At 39.0% G+C, this 26,643-nt stretch overlaps 1 non-coding gene across 1 annotated transcript; it reads right to left on the bottom strand.

The window, feature by feature from the left end:
- Positions 1 to 2,414: 2,414 nt before the first annotated feature.
- LOC120094012 (small nucleolar RNA SNORA26) lies at positions 2,415 to 2,530 on the bottom strand. Its single transcript, XR_015626239.1, has one exon. It is a non-coding gene; the product is annotated as a small nucleolar RNA SNORA26 (small nucleolar RNA).
- Positions 2,531 to 26,643: the final 24,113 nt, after the last annotated feature.

The following is a 26,643-nucleotide window of genomic DNA, read 5'->3' as shown; positions in this document are numbered from 1 at the left end:
TCTGTTTGTTTCAGTGTATCTGATTTTATGTTGAGGTCCTTGATCCACTTGGACTTGAGCTTTACGCAAGGTAACAAATATGGATCTATTTTAATTTTTCTCCATACAGACAACCTGTTAGACCAGCACCATTTATTGAAGATTCTTTCTTTTTTCTGTTTTATATTTTTGCTTTTTTTGCATTTTTATTTTTCAAATAATAAGTATCCATAAGTATGTGGCTTTATTTCTGGGTTCTCAATTCTCCTCCAATGATCAACCTGTTGCCTCTATAAAAATATAATGACATATTTTTATCACTATTGCTATGTGTATAGCTTGAGGTCAAGGATGTTGATTTCCCCAGAAGTTCTTTTATTGTTAAGGAATATTTTTGCTATCCTGGGTCTTTTGTTTTTCAATATGAAATAAAGAAGTGCTTTTTCCATATCTTTAAAGAATTGCGTTGGAATTTTGATGAGGATCTCATTGAATCTAAAAATTGCTTTTGGTAGGATAGCCATTTTTACTATGTTAATCCTACCAATCCGTGAGCGTGGGAAATATCTCCGTTTTCTGAGGTCATCTTTGAATTCTTTCTTAAGAGACTTGAAGTTCTTGTCATACAGATGTTTCACTTGTTTGGTTAATGTTACCCCAAGACATTTTATATTATTTATGATTATTATGAAGTCTATTTCACTATTTTCTTTCTCAGATCATTTAGTATTTGTATAAAGGAAGGCTACTGATTTGTTTGAGTTAATTTTATATCCAGCCACTTGGCTGAAGTTGTTTATCAGCTGGAAAAGTTCTCTGGTAGAAGAGTTGGGGTTGATTATGTATACTATCATATCATCTGCAATTAGTGATACCTTGACTTCTTTGCCAATTTGTATCCCTTTGATCTCCTGTCATTGTCTTATTGATCAAGCTAGAAATTCAAGTACTATATTGAATAGATACAGGGAGAGTGGGCAGCCTCTTCTTGTCCCTGATTTTACTGTGATTGCTTCAAGTATTTTTTCCATTTAATTTGATATTGGCATTTGGTTTATTGTATATTGCTTTTATTATGTATGGGTCTTGAATTTCTGATCTGTCTAATACTATTAACATGATAGTATGCTATATTGTGTCAAATGTTTTTATAGCATCTAATGAGATGGCCATGTGACATTTTTAAATTTATTTATATAGTGGATCACATTAATGTACTTTCATGTATTGAATCAACATTGTATTCTTGGGATGAAGCCTGCTTGATCTTGGTGGATGATGGCTTAGATGTGTTTTTGGATTACCTTTACTAGAATTTTGTTGAATATATATTCATTGATATTTATAAGCGAAATTGGTCTAAAGTTCTCTTTCTTTGTTTTGCTACTGTGTGGTTTAGCTATCAGAGTAATTGTGGCTTCATAGAATGAATTAGGTAGTGTTTCTTCTGGTTTTATCCCTAAAGTGATCTGGTCCCAGGCTTTTTTTTTAGTTGAGAGGTTTCTAATTTCTATTTCCTCAAGGGATATGGATCTGTTTAGATAGTTTACCTGTTCTTGATTTAACTTTGGTACCTGGTATCTGTCTAGAAAATTGTCCATTTCTTCCAGATTTTCCAGATTTGTTGAGTATAGACTTTTGTAGTAGGAGCTGATGATTTTTTGAATTTCCTCAATTTCTGTTGTTATGTCTCCCTTTTCATTTCAGATTTTACTAATTTGAATTCTGTCTCTGTGGGCTATAGTTAATTTGGCTAGGGTTTCTCTAACTTGTGGATTTTCTCAAATAACCAGCTTTTGTTTTCGTTAATTCTTTGTTTATATTGTGTTAATTTCAGTCCAGTATTTGACTATTTTCTCCAGTCTAGTTTCTCTTGGTGTGTTTGCTTTCATTTGTTCTAGAGCTTTTAGGTATCCTATTAACTTTGGGGTAAGACCCCAAAGTTTCTTTAAAAGTGAACTTAGTGCTACAAATTTCCCTCTTAGCACTGCTTTCATTGTGTCCCATATGTCTTTGTAAACTGTGTCATCATTATTATTGAATTCCAGGATATCTGTAATTTCCTTCTTTATTTTTTTCCCTGACCAAGTTATAATTGCATAGAGTGTTGTTCAGTTTCCATGGGATTTCTGTTGTTTTTTGTTGTTATTGAAGTCTTCTTTCTCTTGTATTCTGTTGGTGATGCTTACTTCCATAATTCCTGATATCTTTCCTAGGTTCTCCATTTCAATGGTTGCCTCCATTTTGGCTTTCATTATTGTTACTAATTCCATTTTAAGGTCTTGGACTGCTTTATTCAATTCCTTCACTTGTTTGATTGTATTGTCATGTATTATTTGAAGAGATATATTTGTTTCCTCTTTAAGGGCTTCTACCTGTTTATCTGTGTTTTTATATATTTCTTTCAGTGAGTTATTTATATCCTCTTTTTTTTCATCTGTGACTCCAGACAGGATCCAAAGAGGAGGTGCAGTTTTTCTCTCTGGGTTTTATGGAGACTTCCTTTACCCTTCTGTGTTAGCCTCTTAAAGTACTGGGGCAATATTTATATCCTCTTTAAAGAACAATATTATCTTCACGATCTAGGATTTTAGATCAGCATTATTGTTCTCAGGTGTTTTGGGTTATCCAAACTATTCTCCACAATAAAAGTACTTCTGGGGGATCACCATCTCTGACCTTGAGTGGTATTACAGAGGAATAATGATTAAAAACTGTATGGTATTTGTACAGATATAGGCAGGTAGATCAAGGGAATAGAATAGAAGACCCAGAAATGAATACACATGTCTATGGTCACGTTATCTTCAACAAAGGAGTTGAAACCATCCAATGGACAAGTTAGAGCATTTTTAACAAATTAGACAACAAAAGAAAGTCAAAGGGATACAAATTGGAAAGGAAGAAGTCAAAATATCACTATTTGCAGATGGTAGGATAGTATACTCAAGTACTGTGACTCCAAAAATTCCACCAGAGAAATTCTACAGCTGATAAACAACTTCAGCAAAATGGCTAGATATAAAATTAACTCAAACAAGTCAGTAGACTTTCTTTACTCAAAGGATAATCAGGTTGAAAAAGAAATTAGGGAAATGACAGCCTTCACAATAGTCAAAAATAACATAAAATACCTCAGTGTGACTGTAACCAAACAAGTAAAAGATCTGTATGACAAGAACTTCAAGTCTCTGAAGAAAGAAATTGAAGAAAGTCTCAGAAGATGACAGTTCTATGCTCATGGATTGGCAGGATTAATATAGTAAAAAGGGCCAACTTGCCAAAAACAATATACACATTCGATGCAATACCCATATAAATTCAAACTCAATTATTCATAGAGTTAGAAAGAGCAATTTGCAAATTCAATTGGTATAACATAAAACCCAGAATAGCAAAAACTATTCTCAACAAAAAAAAAGAACTCCTGGGGGAATCACTATCCCTAACCTCCAACTGTATTACAGAGCAATAGTAATACAAAAACTGTATGATATTGGTACAGAGACAGGCAGGTAGATCAATGGAATAGAATTGAAGACCCAGAAGTGGATCCATACACCTATGGTCACTTGATTTTTGACAAAGGAGCTAAAACCATGCAGTAGAAAAATGACAGCATTTTTCAACAAATGGTACTGGTTCAGCTGGAGGCCAGCATGAAGAAAAATGCAAATAGACCCATTCTTATTTCTTTGTAAAAAGCTCAAGTTCAAGTGGATCAAGGACCTCCGCATCAAACCAGATACACACAAACTAATAGAAGAGGAAGTAGGGAAGAGCCTTGAACCCATGTGCACAGGGGAAATTTTCCTGAGCAAAATATCAATGGCTTATGCTCTAAGATCAAGAATCTACAGATGGGAACTTATAAAATTGCAAAGCTTCTATAAGGCAAAGCACACTGTCATTAGGACAAAACAGCAACCTACAGATTAGGAAAAGATCTTTCCCAACCTACATCTGATAGAGAGGTAATATCCAATATATATAAAGAATTCAAGATGTTAGACTCTAGAGAATCAAATAACCTTATTAAAAATGGGGTACAGAGCTAAAAAAGAATTCTCAGCTGAGGATTTCAATGGCTGAGTAGCATGTAAAGAAATGTTCAACAATCTTATTCATTAGGGAAGTGCAACTCAAAACAACCCTGAGATTCCATCTCATATAAGTCAGAATGCCTAAGTTTAAAAACTCAGGTGACAGCAGATGTTGGCAAGGATATACAGAAACAGGAACACTCCACCATTGTTGGTAGTATTGTAAGCTTGCACTGCCACTCTGGAAATTAGTCTGGTGTTTCCTCAGAAAATTGTACATAGTCCTACCAGCTATACCACTCTTGGGTATACCCAAAAGATGCCCCAACATAAAACAAGGACACATGCTCCACTATGTTCATAGCAGCCTTATTTATAATAGCTAGAAGCTGGAAAGGATGAATATGTCCTTCAACAGAATAATGGATACAGAAATTATGTTACACTTACACAATGGAGTACTACTCAGCTATTAAAAACAATGACTTCATGACATTCTTAGGCAAATCAATGGAACAAGAAAATATCATCCTGAGTAAGGTAACTAAATCACAAAAGAACACACATGGTATGCACTCACTGATAAGTAGATATTATCCCAAAAGCTCAGAATAGCCAAGATGCAATTCACAGACCATGAGAAGCTCAAAAAGAAGGAAGTCCAAAATATGGATGTTTCAGTCATTCCTAAAAGTGCAACAAAAATTTTCACAGGAAGAAATATGGAGACAAAGTGGGGAGCATGGACAGAAGAAAAGGTCATCCAGAGACTGCCCCACCTGGGGATTCATCCCATACACAGTCATGAAACCCAGAAACTATTGTGGCTGCCAAGAAGTGCATGCTGACAGGAGCCTGATGGCTGTCTCCTGAGAGGCTTTGCTAGAGCCTGACAAATTCAGAGGCGGATGCTCGCAGCCAACCATTGATTGGAGAATGGAGTCTCTAATAAAGGAGTTGGAGAACTGAGGGAGCTTAAGGGCTTTGCAACCCTGTAAGAATATCAATATCAACCAACCAGACTCCCAGAGCTTCCAAGGACTAAACCACTCTCCCAAGAATACACATTGATGGATCTATTACTCCAGCAGCATATGTAGCAGAGTATGGCCTTGTCAGGCATCAATGGAAGGAGAGGCTCTTGATCTTGTCAAGGCTCAATGCTCCAGTGTAGGGGAATGTCGGGCAGGGAGGTAGGGAGGTGTGTGGGTGGGGAACACCCTAATAGAATCAGAGGAGATAGTGGGTTCTGGATTGGAAACTGGGAAAGGGGATAATATTGAAAATAAAAATCAAAAAGTATCCAATAAAAGAAAAATGTAGAAACAAATCAAATATAATGTCTGCGTGTGAGTGCGTTTCATTTGTAAACATAAACTTTTGAGGCAAGTAGCAACACTGGTCAGGATTTATAATTAATATTCAACAGTTAGTGCCAAACATGTCTGGCAAGAACTCACTTTTAAAAGTTACTTTGAGAGCCTCCTGGACACAGGAACTTAGGAGCAGTTGAAAGAATAAAGATTTTAAACTATCCCCCACTGACCCTGCTGTGAGGACAAGTGCACCTCACAGCAAAGAATAGCATCACATGTTATGGGGAAGTAGTCCAGCCACAGACCACCTGGCCTCGATAAGGTCTGGCTCAACATAAACCATCCGGCCTCGATAAGGCCTGACTCGATGTAAGCCATCTGGCCTCAATAAGGCCTAACTCAACAGTCCTGAGAAAAACAAAAGTTGGGGTCAGCTCGCCCCAGATGCAGGGTGGCCTGGAGTTGAACTGAGCCCAAGTTAGATCATGTGTGCCAATGTAAACAAACCAGTAAAATTGCTTTGCTTTGTGTAACTGTTGCCAACTACCTATGTAATTTTCCCTATAAATATCTTCCCCTAATTGGGCTCGGGGTCGAGTCTTCTGTCTCCTGTGTGAGATACGTGTCGTCCCCAGAGCTCTGGTTCCTCAAATACACCTCTTGTTTATTACATCAAGACCAGTTTCTCGTGAGTTCTTGGGGGGTTGTGTCACCTCGAGATTTGAGTGGGGGTCTTCCCCACTCCGCTGGTCTTTCACAGTCAAGGGCAGGATTATTCTGGTCTCTGCCTGCAACCAGATCAGAAAGCAAGTTGACAAGGGTGCTGACACATCTGAGAGCAGAGTTAAGACCACCTCTTCTGCTCTAAGGGACCTGCCTAGAGCCCTCAGGACATAGCAACCCGAGAGCAGTCTGGGATGGGACCCTTCTGGTTTCTGCCTGGGCCCAGAGATGATCCGGTCCCCCAGCTCTCTGTATCAAGATCCTGCTAGGAGAAAGCCAGTCTCCAAGAGTACTGATACACAGTCTTACAGGAGAGTCAAGGCACTGTAGGAGACGGCAAGACCAGGCAATATCAGAGACAACTAGACGGTGAGAGAGGCAAGTACAGATACCTAAGCAACAGAAAACAAAACTAACTGGCATCATCAGAGCCCATTTCTCCCACCAAAGGAAATACTGGATATCCAAACACACCAGAAAGGCAAGATTTGGATTTAAAATCACATTTCAAGATGATGATAGAGGACTTTATGAAGGACATAAATAACTTTCTTTTAAAAAAAAATACAGGTAAACAAGTAGAAGCACTTAAAGAGAAAATACAAAAATCCCTTAAAGAATCATAGGAAAACAACCGTACAGGTGAAGGAACTGAACAAAACCATCCAGGATCTAAAAATGGAAATAGAAACTATGAAGAAATCACAAGGGAGACAACCTTGAAGATTAAAAACCTAGGAAAGAGATCAGGAGTCATAGACGAATGTATCAACAACAGACTACAAGAGATAGAAGAGAGAATCTCAGAGGCAGAAGATACAATAGAAAACATTGACACAACAGTCAAAGAAAATGCAAAATGCAAAAAACTCCAAACCCAAAAGATCCAGGAAATTCAGGACACAATGAGAAGATCAAACCTAACGACAATAGATAGGGAAGAGAAAATTCCAAATTTCAAGGCCAGTAAATGTTTGCCCTGGAGTTATTATATTTTGATGCTAATTCCACTGCCCCAAGAACAGCTGCCTAGTCACATACTCAGGAATCAGGTGACTTCACCAGAAACTTCTCCCCCACTGAATTTGTAAAATACAGGTGAAGGGCAGGTACAGGATAGAAAGAGGCCTGTCATTGGAGAAGGATGGATGGGAGAGAATTTTGAAGAAAGAGGAGGAGACTGGGATAGAAAAGGAAGAGAGAGAGAGAAGGGGAGAAGCCGTGGCAGGATGATGGTGGCTGACATAAAGATCTCGCTCTGTGTATTTACAGATTGTTATTAATGTTCTCAAGGGATGGATGACACCAGGCTTTATATGCTTAAGTGGGCAATTATATCTTACCAATTAGGTCAAACATTATTGTGTTGTGTGTTCTTTTATGTGACAGTTTGAATGTAGGAAAGTGTGTGGTGGCAAGAGACACTGGGCCACCATGGAATTGGGATGTGTTTCCGCCCAGATATCTTGGGGCACTGCGGTGTTGGGAGCGATGCCCTTGAGACCCTCCATTATTAATGTTATTATTACGGTTAGAACTAAGTATGACTACGTTCTTGGAAAATCCCCAGCCAGCTGCAGAAGACTAATACAAATCTGGTGGTCAAAATAAATAAAAATATGATACTGTGACCTTGCTGAGAAATACATCTGACGTCAAGAATGTGATGATCTGTAACCTTTCTGAAAGACCAACATCCTGCTGACTAATAGATATGACAAACCTGTTACTTTTCTGACAACCTGTCAACACCAGCCTACTCCCTGACCACACGAATATTGTGTCCTTGGCCTGCATAAATGTTTCTTACTTCCCCCCTCCCTCTGTTACCCATGTTATGGTATAAATTCAGCCTTGGGGAAAAATAAAGTTGTCGCCTTGATCAGACTCTTGTCTTGGCGTCCTTCTTCGCGACCCTTGTCCCCCATTCTCTTCCAGGTACCCCAGACCCCTCGTTAAGTGTCCTGCAGGACCTGACACTGTGACATGACCTAGTGGGAGAAAAGACACCTTACTTTTTTTATTTTTATATTTTTACAAAAACAAGTAAATATCTTCAACAAAATTATAGAAGGAAACTTCCCTAACCTAAAGAAAGAGATGCCCATAAATATACAAGAAGCCTAAGGAACTCCAAATAGATTGTACCAGAAAAGAAACTCCTCCCATCACATAATAGTCAAAACACCAAATGCACAAAACAAAGAAAGAATTTTAAAAGCAGTAAGAGAAAAATGTCAAGTTACATATAGGGGCAGACCTGTCAGAATTACATCAGACTTCTCACCAGAGACTATGAAAGCCAGAAGATCCTGGGCAGATGTCATACCTACCCTAATAGAACATAAATGCCAGCCCAGGCTACTATATCCAGCAAAAGTCTCAATTAACATAGATGGAGAAACCAAGATATTCCGTGACAAAACAAAATTTACATAATACCTTTCCAGCCCTACAAAGGATAATAGATGGAAAACTCCAACACAAGGAGGGAAGCTACATCCTAGAAAAAGCAAGAAAGTAATCTTGCAACAAACCCAAAAGAAGAGAGCCACAAAAACATAATTCCACCTCTAATAACAGGAATAGCAGGAAACAACAATGACTACTCCTTAGTATCTCTTCACATCAATGGACTCATTCCCCAATAAAATGACATTGAATAACAGACTGGATACTTAAAGAGGACCCAGAATTTTGCTGCATACAGGAAACACACCTCAGTGACAAAGGCAGAAACTACCTCAGAGTAAAATGCTGGAAAACAGTCTTGCAAGGAAATGGTACCAAGTAACAAGCTGGAGTAGCCATTCTAATATCAAAAACAAACAAACAAACAAACAAACAAAAAACATTGACTTTCAACCAAAAGTTATCAGATAAGAAAGGACACTTCATATTCATCAAAGGAAAAATCCACCAAGATGAACTCTCAATCCTCAGAGCACACATTGCTACTCACACAATAATAGTGGGAGTCTTCAGCACCCTATGCTCATCAATGGAAAGATTATGGAAACAGAAACTCAACAGAGACACAGAGAAACTAAGAGAAGTTTTGAAACAAATGATTTTAACCTATCTACAGAACATTTCATCCTAAAACAAAAGCATATACCTTCTTCTCAGCTCCTCATGGTACTTTCTTCAAGATTGACCATATAATTGGTCACAAAATATGCCTCAATGGATACAAGAAGATTGAAATAATTCCATCTGGTCAGATCACTACTGACAAAGTTGGTCTTAAATAACAACAAAAATGACAGAAAGCCCACATACACATGGAAGTGGAATGATGTTCAATGATAACTTGGTCAAGGAAGAAATAAAGAAAGTAAAGACTTTTTAGAATTTAATGAAAATGAAGGAACAACATACCCAAACTTATAGGACACTATGAAAGAAATGTTAAGAGGAAAACTCATAGCTCTGAGTGCCTCCAAAAAGAAAACACAGAAAGCATACACTTGCAGCTTGACAGCACACTTAAAAGCTCTAGAACAACAACAACAAAAAAAAGGAAATACACCCAAGTGGAGTAGATGGCAGGAAATAATGAAACTCAGGGATTTAATCAACCAAGTAGAAACAGAAAAAACCATTCAAAGAATCAATATAACCAGGAGTTGGTTCTCTGAGAAAATCAATAAGATAGATAAACCCTTAGCAAGACTAACTAGAGGGCACAAAGAGTACCCAAATAAACAAAATCAGAAATGGAAAGGGAGACATAACAACAAAATCTGAGGAAATTTTAAAAAATCATCATATCCTACTACAAAGCCCAAATTCAGCAAAATTGGCAAATCTGGATGAAATGAACAATTTTCTAGACAGATACCAGGTACCGAAATAATATCAGGATCAGATAAACCATCTAAAAAATGCCCATAACTCATGATGAAATAGACAGAGTTATTAAAAGTCTCCCAACCAAAAAAAAAAGGCCCAGATGGGTTTAGTAGACAATTTTATCAGACCTTTCTTAGAAGACCTAATACCAATACTGTCCAAACTATTCCACAAAATAGAAAGTGAAGGAACACTACCAAATATCTTCTATGAAGCCACAGTTATACTTATACCTAAACTACACAAAGACCCAACAGAAAAGAGAAATTCAGGCCAATTTCCCTTAAGGATATTGATGCAAAAGTACTCAATAAAACTTTCAGAAACTGAGAGAAACAAGCCAAGAAAGAAATTAGGGAAATGACACCCTTCATAATAGTCCCAAATAATAAAAAATAATTTGGTGTGACTTTAACCAAGCAAGTGAAAGATCTGTATGGTAAGAACTTCAAGCCTCTGAAGAAAGAAATTGAAGAAGACCTCAGAAGATGGGAAGATCTCCCATGCTCATGGATTGGCCGGATTAATATAGTAAAGATGGTCATTTTACCAAAAGTGATCTACATATTCAATGTAATCTCCATCAAAATATCAATCCAATTCTTCACAGAGTTAGAAGAATTTGCAAATTCATCTGGAATAACAAAAAAACCCAGGATAGCTAAAACTATCCTCAACAATAAAAGGAGTTCTGGGGGAATTACTATCCCTGAACTCAAGCAGTATTACAGAGCTATAGTGATAAAAACTGCATGGTATTGGTACAGAGACAGACAGATAGACCAGTGGAACAGAATTGAAGACCCAGAAATGAACCTACATACCTATGGTCACTTGATTTTTGACAAAGGAGCCAAAACCATCCAATGGAAAAAAGATAGCATTTTCAGCAAATGGTGCTGGTTCAACTGGAGGTCAGCATATGGAAGAATGCAGATCAATCCATGCTTATCACCCTGTACAAAGTTTAAGTCCAAGTGGATCAAGGACCTCCACATCAAACCAGATACACTCAAACTAATAGAAACCAGTTATACCTCTCTTGGGCATATACCCAAAAGATGCCCCAACATATAACAAAGACATGTGCTCCACTACGTTCATAGCAGCCTTATTTATAATAGCCAGAAGCTGGAAAGAACCCAGATGCCCTTCAACAGAGGAATGGATACAGAAAATGTGGTACATCTACACAATGGAGCACTATTCAGCTATCAAAAACAGTATTGAATAAGTAGGGAGAGAGTGGGCAGCCTTGTCTAGTCCCTGATTTCAGTGGGATTGTTTCAAGTTTCTCTCCATTTAGTTTAATGTTAGCAACTGGTTTGCTGTATATGGCTTTTACTATGTTTAGGTATGGGCCTTGAATTCCTATTCTTTCCAGGACTTTTATCATGAAGGGGTGTTGAATTTTGTCAAATGCTTTCTCAGCATCTAATGAAATGATCATGTGGTTCTGTTCTTTCAGTTTGTTTATATGATGGATCACGTTGATGGTTTTCCTTATATTAAACCATCCCTGCATGCCTGGGATGAAGCCTACTTGATCATGGTGGATGATTGTTTTGATGTGCTCTTGAATTCGGTTTGCCAGAATTTTATTGAGTATTTTTGCGTCGATATTCATAAGGGAAATTGGTCTGAAGTTCTCTTTCTTTGTTGGGTCTTTGTGTGGTTTAGGTATAAGAGTAATTGTGGCTTCATAGAAGGAATTCGGTAGGGCTCCATCTGTTTCAATTTTGTGGAATAGTTTGGATAATATTGGTATAAGGTCTTCTATGAAGGTTTGATAGAATTCTGCACTAAACCCGTCTGGACCTGGGCTCTTTTTGGTTGGGAGACCTTTAATGACTGCTTCTATTTCCTTAGGAGTTATGGGGTTGTTTAACTGGTTTATCTGTTCCTGATTTAACTTCGATACCTGGTATCTGTCTAGGAAATTGTCCATTTCCTGAAGATTTTCAAGTTTTGTTGAATATAGGTTTTTATAGTAAGATCTGATGATTTTTTGAATTTCCTCTGAATCTGTAGTTATGTCTCCCTTTTCATTTCTGATTTTGTTAATTTGGACGCACTCTCTGTGTCCTCTCGTTAGTCTGGCTAAGGGTTTATCTATCTTGTTGATTTTCTCAAAGAACCAACTTTTGGTTCTGTTGATTCTTTCTATGGTCCTTTTTGTTTCTACTTGGTTGATTTCAGCTCTGAGTTTGATTATTTCCTGCCTTCTACTCCTCCTGGGTGTATTTGCTTCTTTTTGTTCTAGAGCTTTTAGGTGTGCTGTCAAGCTGCTGACATATGCTCTTTCCTGTTTCTTTCTGCAGGCACTCAGCGCTATGAGTTTTCCTCTTAGCACAGCTTTCATTGTGTCCCATAAGTTTGGGTATGTTGTACCTTCATTTTCATTAAATTCTAAAAAGTTTTTAATTTCTTTCTTTATTTCTTCCTTGACCAGGTTATCATTGAGTAGAGCATTGTTCAATTTCCACGTATATGTGGGCATTCTTCCCTTATTGTTATTGAAGACCAGTTTTAGGCCGTGGTGGTCGGATAGCACGCATGGGATTATTTCTATCTTTCTGTACCTGTTGAGGCCCGTTTTTTGACCAATTATATGGTCAATTTTGGAGAAAGTACCATGAGGAGCTGAGAAGAAGGTATATCCTTTTGCTTTAGGATAGAATGTTCTATAAATATCCGTTAAGTCCATTTGGCTCATGACTTCTCTTAGTCTGTCTACATCTCTGTTTAATTTCTGTTTCCATGATCTGTCCATTGATGAGAGTGGGGTGTTGAAATCTCCCACTATTATTGTGTGAGGTGCAATGTGTGTTTTGAGCTTTAGTAAGGTTTCTTTTACATATGTAGGTGCCCTTGTATTTGGGGCATAGATATTTAGGATTGAGACTTCATCTTGGTGGATTTTTCCTTTGATGAATATGAAGTGTCCTTCCTTATCTTTTTTGATGACTTTTAGTTGAAAATTGATTTTATTTGATATTAGAATGGCTACTCCAGCTTTCTTCTTCTGACCATTTGCTTGGAAAATTGTTTTCCAGCCTTTCACTCTGAGGTAATGTCTGTCTTTGTCTCTGAGGTGTGTTTCCTGTAGGCAGCAGAATGCAGGGTCCTCGTTGCGTATCCAGTTTGTTAATCTATGTCTTTTTATTGGGGAGTTGAGGCCATTGATATTGAGAGATATTAAGGAATAGTGATTATTGCTTCCCGTTATATTCATGTTTGGAAGTGAGGTTATGATTGTGTGCTTTCATTCTCTTTGTTTTGTTGCCAAGATGATTAGTTTCTTGCTTCTAGGGTATAGCTTGCCTCCTTAAGTTGGGCTTTACCCTTTATTATCCTTTGTAGTGCTGGATTTGTAGAAAGATATTGTGTAAATTTGGTTTTGTCATGGAATATCTTGGTTTCTCCATCTATGTTAATTGAGAGTTTTGCAGGATACAGTAACCTGGGCTGGCATTTGTGTTCTCTTAGGGTCTGTATGACATCTGTCCAGGATCTTCTGGCCTTCATAGTTTCTGGCGAAAAGTCTGGTGTGATTCTGATAGGTCTCCCTTTATATGTTATTTGACCTTTTTCCCTTACTGCTTTTAATATTCTTTCTTTATTTTGTGCGTTTGGTGTTTTGACAATTATGTGACGGGAGGTGTTTCTTTTCTGGTCCAATCTATTTGGAGTTCTGTAGGCTTCTTGTATGCCTATGGGTATCTCTTTTTTTAGGTTAGGGAAGTTTTCTTCTATGATTTTGTTGAAGATATTTACTGGTCCTTTGAGCTGGGAGTCTTCACTCTCTTCTATACCTATTATCCTTAGGTTTGATCTTCTCATTGAGTCCTGGATTTCCTGTATGTTTTGGACCAGTAGCTTTTTCCGCTTTACATTATCTTTGACAGTTGAGTCAATGATTTCTATGGAATCTTCTGCTCCCGAGATTCTCTCTTCCATCTCTTGAATTCTGTTGGTGAAGCTTGTATCTACAGCTCCTTGTCTTTTCTTTTGATTTTCTATGTCCAGAGTTGTTTCCATGTGTTCTTCCTTGATTGCTTCTATTTCCATTTTTAATTCCTTCAACTGTTTGATTGTGTTTTCCTGGAATTCTTTCAGGGATTTTTGCGATTCCTCTCTGTAGGCTTCTACTTGTTCTCTAAGGGAGTTCTTTATGTCTTTCTTGAAGTCCTCCAGCATCATGATCAAATATGATTTTGAAACTAGGTCTTGCTTTTCTGGTGTGTTTGGATATTCCGTGTTTGCTTTGGTGGGAGAATTGGGCTCCGATGATGCCATGTAGTCTTGGTTTCTGTTGCTTGGGTTCCTGTGCTTGCCTCTCGCCATCAGATTATCTCTAGTGTTACTTTGTTCTGCTATTTCTGACTGTGGCTAGACTGTCCTATAACCTGTGTGTCAGGAGTGCTGTAGACCTGTTTTCCTGTTTTCTTTCAGCCAGTTATGGGGACAGAGTGTTTTGCTTTCGGGCGTGTAGTTTTTCCTCTCTACAGGTCTTCAGCTGTTCCTGTGGGCCTGTGTCTTGAGTTCACCAGGCAGGTTTCTTGCAGGGGAAAAATTGGTCCTACCTGTGGTTCCAAGGCTCAAGTTTGCTCGTGGGGTACTGCCTAAGTCCTCTCTGCTGTGGCAGCAACCGGGAAAATCTGTGCCGCTCCTTCCGGGAGCCTCCGTGCACCAGGGTTTCAGATGACGTTTGGTGTTTTCCTCTGGCGCCTGGATGTGCACAGAGTGCAGTCTCTTCTGGTTTCCCAGGCGTGTCCGCCTCTCTGAAGGTTCAGCTCTCCCTCCCACGGGATTTGGGTGCAGAGAACTGTTTATCCGGTCTGTTTCCTTCAGGTTCCGGCAGTGTCTCAGGCGCAGGGGTCCTGCCGCTCCCGGGCCCTCCCCTACGGGAACCCAGAGGCCTTATACAGTTGCCTCTTGGGCCAGGGATGTGGGCAGGGGTGGGCAGTGTTGGTGGTCTCCTCCGCTCTGCAGCCTCAGGAGTGCCCACCTGATCAGGCGGTGGGGTCTCTCTCCCACGGGGTTTGGGAGCAGAGAGCTGCTGCGGGCCGGGATCCGCCGGTGTGGGACTTCCGATAAACACAGGAAGTGCCCGGCCTTAGAGGAATTTTGCCTCTGTGTGTCCTGAGTTCACCAGGCAGGTTTCTTGCAAGGGAAAAGTTGGTCCTACCTGCAGTTCCAAGGCTCAAGTTTGCTCGTGGGGTACTGCCTAAGTCCTCTCCGCTGTGGCAGCAACCGGGAAGATCTGCGCCGCTCTTTCCAGGAGCCTCCGTGCACCAGGGTTCCAAATGGCGTTTGGTGTTTTCCTCTGGCGCCTGGATGTGCACAGAGTGCAGTCTCTTCTGGTTTCCCAGGCGTGTCCGCCTCTCCGTAAATTTATTTTTAAAAGAAGCAGAGTGTATTTCGTTTCACACAGACATTTCAATCACTGTGAGCAGTACATTATTAATTAAAGGTTTGAGATAGAGAAATGAAGCACGCTCTCAACTCTATTCTGAACATGATAAAATAAAAATAAAAAAAAAATCAAGGTCCATCTTGTGGTCAATTGAAGAAAATTTGCTGAAAGAATATGGTGGGTTCTAGGTAATATGACATTTCAGTATTTTCGTAGCACCTGGGTATGGTGATTGGTCATCAGGTCAAAGCAGAGGAGAAGAGAAATATTTTAAAAATTAAAATACCATTAGCTAGTGAAGAGCATTTTTCCCACTTTGTCAGAAATTGAAATAGGAGCATGATTATAAGGATCCCAAATTGCACAAATGGATGAAATATTTCATGTGGATCATCATGTCACCTAGGGATAATTTTTCTTTTAATTTTACAAGATATATCACCACTTGGTTACTCTTTTGTCTGCAGTCTAGTTTAACCATATAGGGTTCATTGTACACTATGCCCTGTGTTGCTCCAGACAGAACAGTAGTAGAAATCTGCTACAAGCAGTTCACATGCAGTAAAACAGATTTAAGTGCCTGGCTCGTTAATTATGAAGAAGGACTTGTCATGAAATAAGGAAATAGAATGCTCAGGTAGGGGTGTTTTTTTCTATATATTAGAAATATATTTGCTTCTGTAAAACATTTTAAAGTATCTGGTTATGCACAAAATAGTTGATATCAATATGAAATATTGATATCTACTAATCTTATTTTATTTGTTTATATTTTACTTCATTCTGCAATACTATATTTTTAAAAAAAGTACTTTTGTATTAAAAAGAAAATTGGAAGCAGAAAGAACATTGTGATAAGCTTGAAAACACCAATCCAAAATATGTGACACATAAAAAGTGGTTTAAATGATTAATCCGTTTTCTGTAGATTAGTTTGTACAAGTATAATATTTTTCAGCAAACTTATAATTAATGTTCTAAGTAACAACAGATTGGCATAATATAGAACACAAAAAATCATAATTTTTTACTTTGTAATATACTTTGTGTAAGATCATTAAATTTACACAATCAGTCACAGAAGTCAGTCTATGTTAATAAACATAGTAAAACAATGTGTCCCTTTTTAAAAGATGTTATTGTCATTTGTTACATTTTTGCATCTTCTCTTAAGCCCTCCTTGTTAGACAGCCTCTCTGGGTCCTTAAATTGTTGCTTGATTATCTTTATTTCGTAGTTACTATCCACTTATAAGAGAGTACATGCCATATTTGTATTTCTGGGTCAGGGTAACATCACTACTCAAGGTATTTTTTTTCTAGTTCCAAATTTCATGACATCATCTTTAACAGCTGATTAATACTAAATTCCATTCTTTGGTTGAGGTACAATTAGGTTATTTCCAGATTCTGGCTATAATGCATTAAACTGCAATGAATACAGTTGAGCAAATATCTTCTTGTAGAATAGAGACTACTCTTAGTATGTGGTATGGTAGGCTCTTGAGGTAAATAAATTCCAAATTTTCTAAGGAACTAACATATTGGTTTGTGAGGTGCCTGTACAAGTTTTTTCTTCCAGCAACACTATGGTCCCTATGCACCACATCCACAACAGCCTGAACTGTCAGTTGGGGTCTCAATCTTACCCCTGCTCACATGATGAAATCTCAAATAGACATTTCGATTCAGATTTTTCTGATGGATAAGGATATTGAACATTTTTCTAATTGTTTCTCGGACATTTGTGATGTTTCTCCTGAGAATTTTGTTTAGATCTCTACCACATTTCGATTTAAGCATATAGTTTGATGTTATCTAATTTCTTGAAATATTTAAATATTTTGGATATCAGGTCCGTATCAGATATAGATTTGGTGAAAATCGTTTTCCACTCAGAAGACTTTTTTTTTTAACTACTGATAGTATACTTGCATGAAGTAAGCTTTTCATTCTGGTGAGGTTTCCTGTTATTAACTGCTGATCGTACACCCTTGATGATTGCTGCTCTGTTGAGAAAATGGGGCTCAAGACCCCATAAGAACAACAATGCCAACCAACCAGAGCTTCCAGGGACTAAACCACTACCCAAAGACTGACCCTGGGCTCCAACCTCATAGGTAGCAATGAATAGCCTAGTAAGAGCACCAGTGGAAGGGGAAGCACTTGGTCCTGCCAAGACTGAACCCCCAGTGAACGGGATTGTTGGGGGGAGGGCGGTCATGGGGGGAGGATGGGGAGGGGAACACCCATAAAGAAGGGGAGGGGGAGGAGTTAGGGGGATGTTGGCCGGAAACCGGGAAAGGGAATGACAATCGAAATGTAAATAAGAAATACTCAAGTTAATAAAGATTTTTTAAAAAAAAGAAAAAAAAAGAAAATGTTCTCCTGTGCCAGTGCATCTAAGGCTGTTTTCCAATTTTTCTTCTATCACATTCAGCGTTTCTGGTTTCGTGTTGATGTCTTTGATCCACTTGCACTGGGGCTTTGTACAGGGCGATCAATGAGCATTCTTCAGCCTACTGACATGCAGTGAGATCAGCCATACTTCTAAGTTTAAAGTCTTTTTTTTTTCCAGAGCTGAGGACCGAACCCAGGGCCTTGCGCTTGCTAGGCAAGCGCTCTACCACTGAGCTAAATCCCCAACCAGCCATACTTTAAAAATGGATCCTTTTTTCCATTGTATATTTTGCTTTCTTTATCAAAAATCAGTTGTCTGTAGGTGTGTAGATTTACATCAGGGACTTCAATGCAACTTCGTCACTCAGTATGTCTGTTTTAATGCCTGCATGTCGTTTTTATTACTATTAATCTGCAGTGCACATCGAAATCGTGGAGATTGTTACACCGGGATGCACCTTACTATGTAGGATTGTTTCATATTCCCTGGGGTTTTTTTGTTTGTTTTTTCCATATGAAATTGAATTTTTTTTTTTAGTGTCTGCAAACTACTGCGTTGGAATTTGATGCATTGAATCTGTTGATTGCTTTTGGTAAGATGGCCATTTTTATTTTGCTGATTCTTCAAATCCATGAGTTGGGGAGGTCTTTCTGTCTTCTGATTCCTTTTTAAATTTCCTTCCTCAAAGACATGAAGTTTTTACTCGCTAGGTTAACATTAGCCCAGAAATATTTTATATAATTTGTTGTTGTAAAGGGTGCTGTTTCCCTCTCTCAGTTCATTTATTGTTTCTATAAAGGGTTGGTGATATATTTTTTTGAGTTTACGTTTTATTCTGCTTCCCCCATGAAGGTCTTTATGAGCTAGAGAAGTTCCCTGGTACACGTTTTGGATGATCTATGTATATCACTATCATATGAAAGTTATATTTTCATTTCTTCATTTTCAATTTGAATTATGTCACACTCCTCTAGTTGTATCATTGCTGTATCTAGAACTTTAAGTACTAAATTGAAAAGATATGGAGACAGTGGAGTGCTATTCCTTGTTCCTGATTTTAGGGGAATTGCTTTGGGTTCCTCTCTGATGTTGGCTATAGGGCTGTTTTATATTGCCATACACACACACACACACACACACACACACACACACACACACACACACACACACACAGATTTTCTCCTGAAGATTTTTACCATAAAGCAGTGTTGGATTTTGTCAAAGGCTTTTGAGTATCTATTGAGACGAACATGTGCTTTTTTTCTTTCACATAGTTAATATAGTGGATTACATTGATAAATTTCCATATATTGAGCTATTACTGCATCTCTAGGATGATTCATAATTGGTCATAGCGGATGATTTTTGATGTGTTCTTGGATTCATTTGCAACCACTTATTGAATATTTTTGCTTGTGTGTTCATGAGGGAAAATAGTGTGTAATTCTTTCTTTGTTGAGTCTTTGTGCTGCTTGGATGCGAGAATGTACGTGGCATCATAATGTGAATTTGACAATGTTCCTTTTCTTGTCCATTTTGAGGAATAATTTGAAGAAGTTTGGCATTAGCTCTTCTCTGACAGACTGACAGAATTCTGCTACCAAATCTTCTGGACCTAGTTAGTCCTTTTTTTTCAGTCATGAGGAGTCTTTTAATGGCTCCTTTTATTTCTTCAGGGGTCATAGGTCTATTTAAATTGTTTAAATGTTCTTTATTTAACTTTGGTAATTAGTATCTTTGAAGAAAACTGCCCCTTTCTTTTAAAGTACTCAACTGTGTGGAATACAGGTGTTTAATGTATGATTTTTGGACTTCCTTGGTATCTCTACTTGTGTGAACTCTTTTGTTTCTGATTTTGTTCTTTTAGGTATTCTTATAGTGATTTGGGGTAAGTGTCTATCTTGTTGGTTTTCAGATAATCAACTTTTTTTTTAACTGATACCTTTTATTGTTCTCTTTGTTTCTATTTTACTGATTTCAGCCTTGAGTTGGATTATTTTCCGCTATTCATTTCCTCCTGAGTGTGTTTGCTTCTTTTTCCCTAACATTTTCAGGTGTGCAGTTAAGTTGCTAGTATAATTACTAAATTCTTTATTAAGGTACTTATGTCATACATTTCCTTTCATCACAACTTCATCGTGTTCCATAAGATTGGTTATGTTATGCACTCACATTCACTGAATTATATTAAATTTCCTCTGTTTTTATGCTTCATCCCATTAGCCATATGTTAGAGTTGTTTGGTTTTCATGAATTTGTGTGCTTTCTACTCTTTTTGTTGTTGTTGATATTGATATTGAGTGGCTATTTGATAGGGTTTGGGGGATTATTTCAATTTTCTTGTATCTGTTAACCCCTTGCTTTGTGACTGGGTACATGGTCAGTTTGGAAGAATGTTCTGTGAAATGCTGAGAGGAAAGTAAACTCTTTTGTGTTTGAGTAAAATAATTTTTAGATATCTGTTATGTTCATTTGGTTCACATCGTCTGTTCCTGTATTATTTCTATGTTAAGTTTTTGTCTGGTGACCAGATCATAGGATAAAGTCGGGTACCGATGCCTTCCAATATCAGAATGTGACAGTTGATGTGTGATTTAAGTGTTAGTAATGTTTCATTTCAGGTATGTGTGGCATGAATGTGGGACTTAGATTTGAGAATTTAAATGTCACCTTCTGAGAAGTATGAAGTGGCCTTCCCATCTCTTTTGATTAATCAATTTTGTTTTGAAATCTATTTCGTTAAATATTAGAATAGCTAAATTAACTAGCTTCTTGGTGCCATTTTCTTGGAAAAACCATTTTCTAGCTCCTTCTCTGAGATAATATCTATCTTTCATGTTCAGGTTATTTACTATAAGCAGAAGAAGGATGTCTGCTGTTTTTGAAGGGATTGTGTTAGTCTGTTTTTATTTGGGGGGATTTATGATCAATGATTGTCAATACTTTTATTTTGTTATATGTCATGGTATGGGTTGGTGTGGTAGGAGTGTTAAGGTGTCTCCCTTCTTTGGTTATACCGGTATGAAATTATTTATTGCCTGAGACTTCTTGGCTGTAGATAACCTCCTTAGGTTGGAGTTTTTCTTCTAGTGCTTTCTGTAGGACTAGACATAGATAAATAATGTGCAGTTAAGCTTAGGCTGGAGTGTTCTTCTAGCATATTTTACAAGATACAGAAGGGCTTGATATGTGCAAAGACCATGTTTGAATTTGACTTTAACCATGAAATACCCTCTTTGCTCCTTTGATGTCATTTATTTCTTCTTTTGAGTCTTCACTTGAGATTCCCTCTTGCATTTCCTGGATTCTGTTAGTGTTTCTTTTAACTGTAGTTCCTGATGACTTACCTAGATTGCCCATTTCCAGAATTCCCTCACTTTGTGTTTTCTTTGTTGCTTCTGTTTCCATTTTTAGAATTGAACAGATTACTTAATCCCACTCAACCTTCAACTCTTTGTTCATTGTTTGTTTGTTTGCTTTTCTTGGCTTGTTGACATTTTTACTGTATTTATTAATTTCCTCCAATTTTTCATTGTCTTTTCCTCGATTTATTTCAGGGACTTATTCATTTCCCCTTTAATTTCATCTACTATCTTCATAAAGTTTATATTAAGGTTGCTTTCTTGCACTTGAGGCAAGTTGGAATATTCTGAGCTTGCAATAGTGTAATGGCTGGGCTCTGATAATATCATGTTTCCCTGACAATTTAATTGTGTTCTTACTGTAATATCTACACATCTGGATTTGGAATTATTGCTAGTCTAGGCACCTATTTCTGGCTTTGTTATTGGTGGACTCTGTGTATCTTTGTTCTCATTTTGTTTCCTCATTAGTCTCTGGTCTTCCAGCTGAAGAGGCCCATTCTTGAGTAGTGGATTTATGTCCCAGTTGGTGATTATACTTCTGATGTCATGAAGCCTCTGGTCCAGCAGAGGGTTTTCTGCCAAGTTGGGTACTATATCTCTGGTGAGGTGTGTGGCCTCTTATATGGGCAAGGTTCCTACGGAGTTCAGATTACTGACCTGACCTCTGAAAGAGTTAGAGACTCCCAGGAGAGTTGTCAGATAGTATATTGTGATAAGGAGAGGAAGAGTCATGGCATTACACTGAGTGGATTCAGGCAGGCCATGTGGGAGGCTTACCTGGTTCATAGTAAGCTGGCCAAGATTCTGGTTGTATATAAACCTTCTTCCAGAAGTGTGGACCAGGAAATAGTGGTGAGAGAAATGGTGACTGAGATTATGCTGAGTATGGTTACCATGGGACAGTAAACTTAGGTGGTGTTCAGAAATCTGGCTGGCTACTGGTTTGGTAGGAGGCTTCTGCCAGAGTTATGGGCTAGGATATGGGAATTAATACTAAACTATACCTTCTCAGATTATCAATGAAATGTAGTCATGAAAAAAGTATTTATTTTTATTAATTTATTAATTATTTTATTTACATTCCAAAGGTTGCACCCCTCCTACTCATCCATTCTAGAGTGCTTCATCCATTTACCCTCCCCTTCACCTCTAAGAGGATGCATCATCCCCCTTCTCCATCCAGGCATCCCACCTCCTCAGGGCATCAAGTTTCTATAGGAGTAGGCACATCCACTCCACCTGGCATAAGACAAACCAGTCCTCTGCTACATATGTGTCAGGGAACTCAGAAAAACTTGTGTGTGGTATTTGGTTGGTAGCTTAGTCTTGGAAAGCTCATAGGGTTCCAAGTCAGTTGACACTGTTGGGCTTCCTACGGCGTTACCATCCTCTTCAAACTCTTCAATACTTTCTCTAACTCTTCTATAGGGGCTCCTGAACATAGGCCATTGGTTGGCTGTAAGTATCTGCAATTGTCTCAGTCAGTTGCTGATAGAGACACTTAGAGGACAAACATGCCATGGTCCTCTCTGCCAGCACAGCATAGCATCAGTAATAGTGTCAGGGTTTGGTGACCACCTATGGAAAGAATCCTAATTTGGGTCAATCCCCTTTTCTTCAATCTCTGCTCTATTTTTGTCCCTTCATTGTAGACAGGAACAATTCTGTGTCAAAAAAATTTGAAGATGAGTTGGTGATCCTATTCCTTCACTGAGTGCCCTATCTATCTCCTGGAGGTGGTCTTGTCAGATTCACTCTCCCCACAGTTGGGCACTTTAGCCTAGGTTACCTCCATTATGTCCTGAGAGCCTCTGGAATCCCAGGTCTCTGGGAATTTCTAGAGGTTCCCCACTATCCCCACCTAAACGAAATGCATATTTCCATTCATTCTTCTGGCCCTCTGGGCTTGTGTCCTCTTTCTTGACATATATCATCCTGCCTCCCTATTCCATAAACTGTTTCTTCTCCCACTCATCTCCCTCTAGCCCTCTGTCTCCAGTTATCATTTTTGGTTCCCCTTCAAAGTGGAATTGAAGCACTGGCGCTTGTGCCTTCCTTCTTCAATGTTGTACAATATGTTAGTTGTATCATGGGTATTCTGTACTTTTTGGCAAATATCCACTTATCATCACCTGTTGGTTCTAGGTTACCTCACTCAGGAGATAATTTTTTAGTTCCATCCACTTGCCTGCAAAATAAAGGAAGTCCTCATTTTTAGTAGCTGAATATTATTCCATTGTGTACACAAACCACACCTTCTACACCTATACTTCAGTTCATGGGTATCTGTTTGGTTTTCAGTTATGAATAAGGCTGCTATGCACATAGTGGAGCACACGTCCTCATGGTATTGTGGAGCACTCTTTGGGTATATGCCAAAGAATGGCATACCTGGGTCTATTTCCAAAATCTGAGGAAGTGCCAGATTGGTTTCTAGAGTGGTTATACCAGTTTGCAATCCTATTAGCAGTGGAGGAGTGTTCATTTTTTCATCACATGCTTAAAAGCATGTACTATGACTTGAGAAATTCTTTTTTCTTTTTAAAAGATTGTTGCTCTTTTATCCTTTTTTATAGTCCAATTGTTATCCTCTTCCTGGTCTGTCCTCTGACTGTTCCTCATCCCATTCTTCCTCCCCCATCTCAAAGAGGATGTCCTAATGTCCCACCCCCACCCCCACCAAATCTCCTCACTCTTTGTGGCCTCAAGACCCTCAAGGGTTGGGTGATTTTTCTCTCACTGAGGCCGGACCAGGAAGTCCTCTGCTGCCAGGGGCCTCTGACCAGCTCATATATGCTGCTTGGTTGGTGGCAGGCAGTCTGAGAGTTTTAGGGGTTCAGGTTAGTTGAGCTGCTGGTTTTCTTATGGGATCACCCTCACCCTCAGCTTCTTCCAGGTTTTCCCTAATCAATCACAGGGGTCCCAGGTTTCTGTTCATTTGTTGGGTAAAATTGTCTGCACCCTTTCAGCTGCTTGTTGGGACTTTTAGAGGGCAACCATGCTAGGTTCCATTTTTAAGCACACCACACCATCAGCCTTGGAGCCTTCCCTAGAGCTGGATCCCAATTTAGATTGATCATTTGACCTCTTTTCCCTCTGTCTCTTCTCCATCTTTTTCCTACAGTTCTTTTTGACAGAAACAATTCTGGATCAGAGTTTTTGACTGTGGGATGGCAACCTTCTCCATTCCTCTTGATGCCCTATCTTTCTACATGAGACCGACTACAAATTCTTTCTCCCCACTCTAGGGTATTTAGTATAAGGTACCTCACATTGAGTCCTGAGCATCACTCACATCCCAAATCACTGGTCCATTCTAGAGGGTCCCCATACTTCCTAACTCTCAAGGTGGTCCATTTCCGTTCTTTCTGCTGTCCCTGTGGGCTTCACTCCTGCTCCTTCCAATACCCGATCATGTTCCTCTCTCCCCACACACACTTTCTTACTCAGATCTCCCTCTTTCCCTCCCCCATGGTTGCTTTCTCCCCTCCCCCACCAAGTGGAATTGAGGCATCCTCACTTGGTCCCTTTGCTTCGTTAACTTTCTTGAGTTCTATTGATTGTGTCCTGTGTCTTCTGTACTTTTGGGGCTAATATCTACTTATTACTGAGTATATACCATGCATGTTGTCCTGGGCCTGGGTTACTTCCCTCAAGATGATATTTTCTAGTTTCATACATTTGCCTATAAAACCGATGATGTCATCAATGTGTAAATAAAACAAAGTCTCTGTATCTACTTTTCCCTTGTGGGACATCTGGGTTGTTTCCAGCTTCTGGCTATGAAATAAGGCCTTTATGAAAAGAATGGAGCATGTATCCCTATGCTGTGGTCAGACATCTTTTGGGTATATGCCCAAGACTGTTATGGCTGGGTCTTCAGGTAGATCTATTCACAGTTTTCTGAGTAACCCCCAGATTGATTTCCAGAGTAGCAATTGTACCAGTTCGCAATCCCAGTAGCAATAGAGGGATGTTCCTCTTTCTCCACATCGTTGCCAACAAAGGCTGTCTCCTAAAATTTTTATTGATTTTATTTGTTTGCATTTTAAAATGTTATCTCTTTTCCTGGTTTCCCTTCCAGATATCCCCTATTCCCTCCTCCTTTCCCCAGCTTCTATGAGGATGCCCCCCAAACAACTCATGCACTCCTGCCTCTCCACCTACATGGCATTCCCCTACATGGGAGCATCTAGCCTTCCCATGACCAAGGGACTCTCCTCCCATTGATGTCTGACAATGCCATCCTGTGTGACATATGCAGCTGGAGCCATGGGTCTCCTCATGTGTACTCTTCGATTGATGGTTTAGTTCCAGGAGGCTCTGGGGGGGTCTGGTTGGTGGATATTGTTCTTCCTGTGGATTACAACCTCAGTCAGCTCCTTCAGTTCTTTCTCTAACTCCTCCACCTGGAGCCTGTTCTTAGTCCAATGGTTGATTGTGAGCATCTGCCTCTGCTTTTGTCAGGTTCTGGCAGAGCCTGTCCAGAGACAGCTATGTCAGGTGCCTATCAGCAAGCAGTTCTTGGCATCCACAACAGTGTCAGGGTTTGGTGTCTGTGTATGGGATGGATCCCCAGATGGGGCTATCTCTTGAAAGCCTTTCCTTTAGACGCTGTTCCATGCTTTGTCTCCATATTTCCTCCTTCGAGTATTTTGATTCCCCTTCTAAGAAGGACTGAAGTATCCACACATTGGTCTTTCTTATTCTTGAGCTTCATGTGGTCTGCGAATTGCATCTTGGATAATCTGAGCTTTTGGACTAATATCCACTTATCAGTGAGTACAAACTATGTGTGCTTTTTGTGATTGGGTTACCTCACTCAGCATGGTATTTTCTAGTTCCATCCATTTGCCTATGAAATTCATGAAGTCATTGTTTTTAATAGTTGAATAATACACATTGTGTAGATGTCCCACAATTTCTGTATCCATTCTTCTGTTGAAGGGCATATGGGTACTTTCTAGCTTCTGGCTATTATGAATAAGGCTGCTATGAACATGAGTATGTGTCCTTATTATATGTTGGAGCATCATTTGGCTATATACTCAGGAGTAGAATAGCTGGGGCCTCAGGTAGAGCAATGTCCAATTTTCTGAGGAACCTACAGACTGCTTTTCACAGTGGTTGTACCAACTTGCAATCCCCTCAACAATAAAGAAATGTTCCTATATCTTCACATCCTAGCCAGCATCTGTTGTCACCTGAGGTTTTCTTTTTAAATTGGATTTTTCAAAATTTACATTTCAAATGTTATTCCCTTTGCCTGCTTCCCAGACATAAGCCCCCTATTCTATCCCCCTTCCCTTTTTCTATAAGGATGTTCCCTTCCCCATTGACCTCCCCTTCCCACCTGCTGACATTCCTCTACACTGGGGATCCAACCTTGACAGGACCAAGGGCTTCTTCTTCCATTGGTGCCCAACAAATCCATCCTCTGCTACATATGGAGCCATGGGTCAGTTCATGTGTAGTCTTTGGGTAGTGTTTTAGTACCTGGAAACTCTAGTTGGTTGGCATTGTTGTTCTTATGGGGTTGCAAG

Source organism: Rattus norvegicus, chromosome 7 (assembly GCF_021556685.1).
Source record: "Rattus norvegicus strain SHRSP/BbbUtx chromosome 7, alternate assembly SHRSP_T2T, whole genome shotgun sequence".
Lineage (NCBI taxonomy): Eukaryota > Metazoa > Chordata > Mammalia > Rodentia > Muridae > Rattus > Rattus norvegicus.
This window is presented reverse-complemented; position numbering and strand designations above follow the sequence as displayed.